This window comes from Humulus lupulus, chromosome 8 (genome assembly GCF_963169125.1).
Source record: "Humulus lupulus chromosome 8, drHumLupu1.1, whole genome shotgun sequence".
In the NCBI taxonomy this organism is placed as follows: domain Eukaryota; kingdom Viridiplantae; phylum Streptophyta; class Magnoliopsida; order Rosales; family Cannabaceae; genus Humulus; species Humulus lupulus.
The window spans coordinates 27,548,512-27,558,583 of record NC_084800.1 but is presented as its reverse complement, the minus strand read 5'-3'; positions in this window follow the sequence as shown (position 1 = coordinate 27,558,583).

Below are 10,072 nucleotides of genomic sequence, written 5' to 3'. Positions count from 1 at the left end.
CCGCCTCTTCTGAAGACGGGGGAATTTCATGGTCCCCAAGCTCGAGCTCGGGGGAGAGTCTCAGTTAGGTTTTTTCTTCAACTGGTTTACGTATTTTCCCAAAGTTATTACCATTGTTTAACTCACTGTCATTATGCAGGTGCCATGAATCCCGACCTCGACGCCGTGCTCTTTAGTGATGGGGGAGCTGGCGCCCAGAATAGCAAACGCCCGAGGATACCAAAGAGGCCCGACCGACAGTCCAAGGTACCTAAACATCATGAGACGACTCCCACGGCCCAGATCACTGCGAACACCTCCAAGGAACCGACTGCCCAGGTTGATGGGTCAGGCCCTACTGCATCCATCTCGCAGCTTCCCACCGAGACCCGGTTAATAGTTGTTCGGCCCCCGAAGAAACCTTCTACCTCAACGGTTCAGCTGCCAACGGCCCGAACTCATACTGAGGAATATGTACTTGATGGCGCCGCTGGGACAGAAGGGGCTGTACTCAGCTCGGACGTCCTTTCTCGGGTGGGTCAGAGCTTTTCTGGCTTTGGCGCCGACCACTGGGACCTCGTGCGCAAGGTCTCGGACTGCAACACTCTTTATGAGAAGAGTATCGAACTCTCCGCCGCGGTAGCCTTCTCAACTTTATTTAGAGTATTTATGTCTCAATTTACAATTCTGATTCGTTCTTTGTGTTTTAGGCCCTTGTTGTTTCAGCACAACTCAACTACAAGCTGACCAACGAGGTGCAAACGAGCTTATCTCTGGCTCAGAATTCGAAGGATCTCGAGCTGAAGATGGCTGATGAGCTCAAAGACTCGAAGTCTGAACTTGAAAGATTGAAGACCCGTCTTGAGGAGCTTGAAAAGTCAAACGCTGAGCTCGAGAAGGCCAATGCCAAGCTCGAAGAGGAGAAGTCTGCCACCCTCGATTTCATGGAGAGCGAGAAGACCCGCCTCCTGAATGAGTCTAAGGAGCAGAGGGAGAAAGCGGTCGACCAGGCCATGTACAAGCTTTAGGCCGACAATGCCGAGCTTGACACCAGCTTCCTGGGTCCTCTCGAAGCCACATATGTTGAGCGGTGGAATGCCCGTCTTTTGGCAAGGGTAGCTGCTCGAGAGGCGGCCCAGCAGGATAGTCACGCTATTCATCCTGAAGGGTCTGGTGATGCTGATGCCGAGAAGGCCAAGGATACTCCTCTTCCTTAAATCCGATCTCGGAGAAATCAGTTATCGGGGCTGCATCCCCTTATTTCTGTAGTTATTTAAATTTGTGCCCACGGGGCTAACACAATTTCTTTAACTATTCTTTTATATGCTTTACATTTCTTGGCTCGAAATATTTTGCATATTCTATATTGATGAACTGGTTATGTTTATTTAATTCTTACAAACATAGTTTGGATTTAGGCTCGAAATTCGATGCATTCATGCATAGTTTATCCGAATTATCCGTTTCCAACCTCGTTATTTATCAAGGTCGGACATTACTTTAACCATGAACTGAAAAGTACTTATATGGCATGTAATATGAATGATTTGGTTAATCTTTTTTTAGTTAGTTTTCCTCATCCTCAGTATTTTGGCTCCGAGGTTAAGAGTTCGAAACTATATTTCTAAGATATTCCAGCCTCGACTTTGACTTATCTCGCAATAGGTTTAGGCTCCCATTTATCATCAATCGATAATTTGGCTGGTTTGTTCCAAACCTGTTGTGTTTGCACATCTGGTTAACTCCAAATATTTAGGTGTTTTGATGGTTCGGTTATATCCGAACTATCTAAGCTCGCATACTATCTAAGCTCGCGTATTTGGTCATGTCCAAATACTTTGTTTTTGATAATTCAGTTATATCCGAACTACCTAAGATCGCGTACTTGGTTATATCCAAATACTTTATATATTTTTTGATAATTCGGTTATATCCGAACTACCTAAGATCGCGTACTTGGTTATATCCAAATACTTTATATATTTTTTATTTTTTAAGCTGGTTATGTATACCAATGATGCCCCCTTAATATCCTATGAGTGTGACCATAGGTTATTAAATTAAGAGAGATTGCAAAAATAAAAATAAATTACATGCGAAACAAAGTAGACATGTTATTTGATGAAATTCAAAAACAAACTAACATAGATAGAAAATCATGGTTACAGGCAACACTTTTCCTATACTATTGATAATAAGGTCTAAGGTGTTCGCCATTCCATGCTCGTGGTATGAGGCTCCCATCTAATCTCGCAAGTTTGTATACGCCAGGGCGGATGACTGATTCTATCTGGTATGGTCCTTCCCAGTTTGGCCCGAGTACTCCTGCTGCTGGATCTCGGGTTGCTAAGAATACGCGTCTCAATACCAGATCTCCTACTCCGAACTTTCGATTTCGAACCCTTTTATTGAAATATCTTGTGGTTCGTTGCTGGTAAGCAGCATTTCTCAGCTGAGCCTCCTCCCTTTTTTCTTCGATCAAGTCTAGGGTTTCTTCGAGCTGAGTATGATTGGAACTTTGGTCGTAAATCTGAGTTCGAATCGTTGGAATTTCGACCTCAATGGGCAACATTGCCTCGCAGCCGTATGCTAGAGAAAATGGGGTATGTCCAGTTGATGTCCGAGCTGTAGTTCTATATCCCCAAAGGACTTGAGGTAATTCCTCAGGCCATCGTCCCTTTGCTTCTTCCAACTTTTTCTTCAAAGAACTTTTGAGAGTTTTATTAACGGCTTCGACCTGACCATTCGCCTGAGGGTGAGCCACTGACGAAAAGCTCTTTATTATGCCGTTCTTGTTACAAAAGTTGGTAAATAAGTCGCAATCAAACTGGGTTCCGTTGTCAGACACAATCTTTCTTGGCACTCCATATCGGCATACGATGTTCTTTACCACGAAATCTAGGATCTTCTTCGAAGTTATGGTCGCCAATGGTTCAGCCTCCGTCCATTTTGTGAAGTAATCAACCGCGACCACAGCATACTTTACTCCTCCTTTGCCAGTTGGGAGCGAGCCTATGAGGTCGATGTCCCATACCGCAAAAGGCCATGGGGATGTCAACATGGTCAGTTCGGAAGGTGGAGCTCGGGGTATCGTGGCGAATCTCTGGCATTTGTCGCACTTTTTCACGTACTCGAAAGAGTCCGTTTTAATGGTTGGCCAGAAATATCCTTGGCGTATAATCTTCTTGGATAGGCTATGCCCCCCGGTATGGTCTCCGCAGAACCCTTCATGAATTTCTTCAATAATCTTCTTTGCCTCGGGAGGAGTTACACATCTGAGCAATGGCATGGAATACCCTCTTTTGTATAGCCTTCCGTCCAGGATGGTGTAACGAGGAAGTTGATACATTAGTTTCCGAGCCTGATTTCGATCTTTTGGAAGAATTCCATTTTCGAGATACTCAACTATCGGGCTCATCCAGGTCGGCTCTGTCTCGATCATACACACATCTTCCTCGTCAGGCTCAGTAATACTGGGTGTTGACAGGTGTTCTACGGGTACAACATTCAGCTCCTCATTTTCGGCGGAGGTGGCGAGCCGAGCTAAGGCATCTGCATTTGAGTTTTGCTCTCGGGGAACCTGTTCGATTGCATAAAACTCAAAAAACTCTAATGCGGACTTTGCCTTCTCCAGATAAGCTGCCATTTTTGTGCCACGAGCCTGGTATTCTCCCAAGATTTGATTAACCACGAGCTGGGAGTCGCTGTAGCAATGTATAGCCTTGGCCTTGAGCTCTTTTGCTATTCGTAGTCCCGCAAGTAAAGCCTCATACTCAGCTTCATTATTAGATGCTTTAAAGCCGAACCTTAACGCAGAGTGAAATTTGCTCCCTGCAGGAGTGATCAGAATAACTCCTGCCCCCGCTCCATTTTCATTTGACGACTCGTCGACGTAAAGTTTCCACAGCTCATGGGCCGTGGTTGTTACCTCGTCGTCGGCTATACCGGTGCACTCCACTATGAAATCCGCCAACGCTTGTGCCTTAATGGTCGTTCTCGGATGGTAGGTGATCTCGAACTGTCCGAGCTCAACAGCCTACTTTAGGAGTCGACCAGACGCCTCTGGTTTAGACAAGACTTGCCTTAATGGTTGATCTGTTAGTACATGGATAGGATGTGCCTGAAAGTAAGGGCGGAGCTTGCGAGATGAGTGGATCAGACTGAGGGCGAGCTTCTCCATCAGTGGATATCTTGACTCTGCCCCCAGTAATCTTTTACTGATATAGTAGACGGGTTTCTGTATTTTCTCTTCTTCTCGAACGAGCACCGCGCTTATCGCGTGTTCGGTAGTTGAGAGGTATAGTAACAGTACTTCTCCCGTCTCAGGCTTCGATAGGATGGGCGATTCGGCTAAGTGCTTTTTGAGCTCCTGAAAGGCTAGCTCGCACTCATCTGTCCATTCGAACTTCTTACTTCCTTTTAATAAGTTGAAGAATGGGAGACCGCGGTCCGTTGACTTCAAGATGAACCTGCTCAGAGTTACCATCCTGCCAGTCAAGCTTTGAACATCTTTATGCTTCCGAGGTGAAGGCATATCGATCAGGGCCTTTATTTTGTCGGGATTAGCCTCGATCCCACGAGAATTGACAATGAAACCCAGAAATTTTCCTGAAGACACCCCAAAAGTGCACTTCTGAGGGTTCAACTTCATGTTGTACTTTCTGAGCACGCCAAAGCACTCTTCGAGGTCATCAACATGGTTCTTGTTAAGTTGAGACTTTACAAGCATGTCATCAACATAAACTTCCATGTTGTTCCCTATTTGCTCTGAGAACATCATGTTTACGAGCCGCTGGTACGTGGCTCCGGCATTCTTGAGTCCGAATGGCATGACATTGTAGCAGTAGAGCCCTTTATCTGTGATGAAGCTCGTATGCTCTTGGTCGGGGGCGTGCATGGGAATCTGGTTATATCCAGAATAGGCATCCATGAACGACATCAGACCATGTCCCGCCGTGGCGTCTACGAGCTGGTCAATTCTCGGCAGGGGAAAACAGTCTTTTGGGCAGGCCTTGTTGAGGTCCGAGTAGTCAATGCACGTTCTCCACGTCCCATTGGGCTTCGGGACCAACACTGGATTGGCCACCCAGTCAGGGTAAAAAGCGTCCCTTATGAAATTATTTGCTTTCAGCCTGTCCACTTCCTCCTTTAGTGCTTTCTTTCTATCTTCATCCAGCTGCCTTCGCTTTTGCTGCTTCGGGGGAAAGCTTTTGTCTATATTCAATGCGTGGCTCGCTACATTAGGGCTTATTCCCACCATGTCAGAGTGTGACCATGCGAAGACATCCTGATTTTTCTTCAGAAAGCAAATTAATTGTTATTTTGATTCGTCTTGGAGGTGTTTCCCGACCTTCACCTTCTTTGAGTGATCAGCTTCCTCGAGCTGAACCTCTTCGAGCTCTTCCAAAGGTTGGAGGTCAACCTTTTCCTCAATCCTCGGATCGATCTCCTCATCAATTTCTAAAACTGTCCCATCTTTATTTTGTATGACAACGAGTGCTTGAGCGCTCGTTTGTTTCTTTCCCCTCAAGGAAATGTTGTAGCACTCCCTTCCTGCCAATTGATCTCCTTTCAATGTTCCGACCCCGCTCGGAGTTGGGAACTTAAGGGCTAGATGCCTTACAGATGAAACTGCCCCCAGCCCGACCAGGGCAGGTCTCCCGAGCAATACATTGTAGGCAGATGGTAACTCTACTACCACGAACTCCATCATCTTGGTCACCGAGACTGGATAGTCTCCCAAGGTCACAGGGAGTTCGATGGACCCCATACAGGCGGTTCCTTCTCCAGAAAAGCCGTACAAAGTGGTTGCACAAGCCTTCAGGTCGCGAAGGGAGAGTCCCATTTTCTCTAGTGTTGCTTTATAAAGAATGTTAACCGAGCTCCCATTGTCTATGAGAACTCGGCACACTCTTTTGTTGGCAAGCTGCAGGGTGATGAAAAGTGGATCATGATGAGGGAACTGGACATGGGAGGCATCTTCCTCGGTGAAGGTTATAGGCTGAGTTTCAACCCTTTGGCTTTTTGGTGCCCTTGATTCGGGTTCATAAGGAGACCCGTCCCCTGTCTTCAGCTCATTCACATATCGCTTTTGAACATTTCTACCCCCTCCTGCGAGATGAGGACCTCCCGAGATGGTTATTACGTCCTTTCCATCTATCGGCGGAGGCCTGTCTTCTTCCAGAGATCGGGAGTTATTATTCTGTGCTGCTGGAAGCGCGGCTACTCTCTGGCTGGCAGTAGTCTGTCCAGTATTCTGGTTTGTGACATACTGCCGGAAATAACCTCTCGAGATCAACCCTTCGATCTCGTCCTTCAGCTGTCGGCACTCATCAGTTGTGTGTCCGGTGTCCCTATGAAACCGAAAATACTTACTGGAATCCCTCTTGGACTTTTGATTCCTCATAGGGTCCGGACGCCTGAAGGGGACCTGGTTTTCATTAGCCAGGTAGATATTTTCCCGAGACTCGTTGAGCTCGGTGTGTACTTTATATACGGAGTAATACCTTTCTCCTTTCTTTTTCTTTCCCCCTTCAGCCTCGGGGTTATTTCCCTCGCTCTTTTTCCTCTTAGAGGGATTCTCTGAGGTAGGCTGTGAAGTTACTGGATCAGCCGAGGTTGAGGTGGAGTTAATATTTATCGTTGTAGTTTCAGTTTGCGAGGTTGCTTTTAGCGTTGACCTCGCCTCCTCTACATTGACAAATCTCTACGCCCGCTTGTTAAACTCGGTTATTGACCTCACCGGTTTCCCTTGCATGTCATCCCAAAGGGCACTTCCAGGCAACACACCAGCTCGGATAGCCATCAAATGCCCACTGTCGTCCACATCTCGTGCTCGGGCGACCTCTAGATTAAATCTTGTCAGGTAGCTTTTCAGTGTTTCACCCGGCTGTTGCCGAACGTTAGTCAAAGTGGACTCCTCTGGTCTGACTCCCATCATAGCCCGGAACTGCTTCTTGAAGTCTCTAGACAATTGATCCCACGAAGTTATCGAGTGTCTCTTGTACTTCTCGAACCAACTCTTGGCAGGTCCGGCCAATGATGTCGGAAACAACATGCACATGAGCTCGTAACCTACGTTGCTGGCTCTCTTAATAGTGTTGAATGTACTTAGGTGGCTACATGGGTCGGTTTTTCCTTCAAACGCTGGGACGTGAGGAATCCGGAACCCTTGAGGAAACTGAGTGTTAGAAATATTGGGAGCAAACGGCTCGAGCTCCTCATCAGAGTCCTCGTATCGACCACTCCCTCGTTCATTTTTCAAAAGCCTAAAGGCTTTTTCGAGCTGATCAATCCTTTCTTGGACTGGGTCCTTAGGTGGTGCCTGGAATTGATAGTCATTAATCGCGATCCCAGGCTCGCGTCTCCGTAAGGGATCTCTACGCCCATTCAGATGATTCCTTAGGTCCGGATTTGTCTGATCTCCTTTCCCCCTGCTCTGATTCAGATGATTTCGCAGGTCAGGATGACTCTTGTGATTTCCAGTATTTTTACGACCCCGATCGTGTTTACTGACGGACCTAGTTTCTCTGGACTCATCACTGGTGAAACTCATTGATCGGTCATTTCGTGGTGGATCCTTTCTACGTCGCCTTGTCTCCGCAGTGCGAGATCGGGACGTCTGACTTCTCTCAGATGGCGCGCCTCTCCGCTCCTGGAACGTCTCCCTGTTTCCTTGTCTTTCCCCTGTACGCCCTTGATCCTGATCTCGAACAGGTTGAGCGTTTCTGCGGGGAGGTGAAGGATATCTTATGGGAGACGGAGGGAACCGTATAGCTGACGGTGGTTTTCGTCCTTGCCTCGGCCTTGAGGGTCCAGAATTTGCCCGAGATGGGCCAGTTTCGTTCGGTGCACTACCAGGAACCTGAGTCCGAGCCTCGGCAGGAGCTCGGTTGTTCTCAGTTCCTGCAGGCACTTCCACAGGTGGATTAGGCGGGACCCGAGCTCGGGTACTCCTCTGAGGCCTAGAAGGAGCAGATGGCTCTACTGGTGCTGGAGGTTGTGCCGGCCTCCTTGTGGCAGCATTTTTTCGTGGACGTCCACGGGGCCTCCGGGGAGGAACGTGCACGTCCCTTGGAGGAGGGACTTGGTTTTCGCGCGGAGGCGGGGGCTGAGCCACCTGCGCCTCTGCGGCTATCCTGGCCAACTCCTCGTTACGTTTGTTGGCTTCTGCCAACAACTGTTTCAGCTGCCGATTCTCCAATTCTACAATAGGGACATAACGTTCAGGATTATAGTACATGTCCTCATCCCTTGGTTGTGGAGGTGGTCCCCGGGAATCAGAGGACCCACTCCTTTCATCAGCGTCCGGGTTCTCCATTGGCTGTTTTCCAGGACGCCTTGGGTAATTTTCTTCAGGAGTGTTCTGATTGTTTGCAGCCATGAATCTCTCAGGGATGGATGCTTGAGGCTCTCAATGAAAGCACCAAACTGTTGACACCGTTTTTCGTCAACAGATAAAAGAAGAGAGCACGTAAACAATTAAAGACAATGGCCAAAAGAAACAAACGAATCAAACACACGGTTTTTTACGTGGTTCAGCAGTTAAACTGCCTAGTCCACGAGTCTCTGTTATTAACCTCAAGATTATCTCTGAACAATTCTTTAGCATGAATTCTATAGAGTTTTCTCTTAAGGATCAGAATTTCGGTCATTTACAATGGTGCATGGCTTCTCTATTTATAGAGAAGGATGCATAATACTATCCCACATATTTTGGGTAGTTACTCTTACTCTTTTGTGAATAAAAATAAATGGCTTTAAATGCCAATAATCAGATATAAAAGGAAACGTCCCCCAAAGATCAGGGGGCGTATAACTGAATAAATAATATCCCACAATTCTTGGGGATTTACATCAATTAATGAGGGTTACATCTCATAGTTATAATACTTGTAGATATTCAAGGTGGTTATAACGTATCTTCAAGGCTCCAGCATTTCAGGTTTCATGTCATTGTGAGAGCCACTGACATCTCCCGAGCTAACGTTGCTTTCGAGATGGGATATCGAGCTCAAGACCCATGCTCCGAAATTCCTGAAGATGAAGGTGTTCTCGGAGCTACCTTTTGAGATCGAAATCATTTCGAGATCACCGCATTCGAGATCATATATCATACTTTACAGGCTCGACTTACAATCCTAGATCACTCCAATCCTCACGAGACCATTTGCTGCGAACTCAGCTTTCGAGGTCATATTTACTATGGCTCGAAATCTGGGTATAACAGATTTATTCATTCATATAACAATTTTTCATATTTTGTATTAGGTTCATTTACAAATATGTGGTACAACAAGGTCGTCAAAATAAGTTTTTATTTGTCAATCCTAATATCGTCTCCACTCAAGGGAGTTCATTCGACGATCGTGTTCAGAATCTGTTCAGACGTTGCAATGACGTAAAATCAAAAGAACAAGTTATGCTTGTCCCTTGGAACCATGGGTAAGTTTAAAAAGTTGTCATTGTTCCGACCCATATCAATAATTTCTTTATTTAACATTTTAGCTATAATTTTTTTGTTTTTCTTATACAGTGAACATTGGATGTTGCTTATTTTGGCACCATATGCATATCATGTTTATTGTTGTGATCCGGTGAATTCAGAGCTAAATAACCGTGAGGAGATTGTATCAGTGATCATCAGCGCTTTCAATCTTTTTTTCTCTATGAATCTTCCTGATGTCGAGATCCCTGATACTCTACGCATTAAGCAACCTCAGGTAAGTAACTTTAGCAGAAATTTTTGGACATTTATAATAATTAAGTAGAATAATATGTATGCATTTTTTTAAAAAGTTTCAATTTAATAATAAATTACTCATATTTTTAAATAATTAGTGTCCACACCAACCGGACAATGTGGCATGTGGATACTACTTAATGAGGATGTTGAAGGATTTGATTGAACATGCGAGTCCCGGACATTACTTGAGAACGGTATTATTAATTAAAATTTACAAATTATTTTTGAAACTATAAATGTAATCAAATAATTAATTAATATATTTTACTTTATATTTCTTGCAGCTAACAAACACATCATATACAGAGGCACAAATTGATGAGTTGCGACAAGAATGGGCAACATATA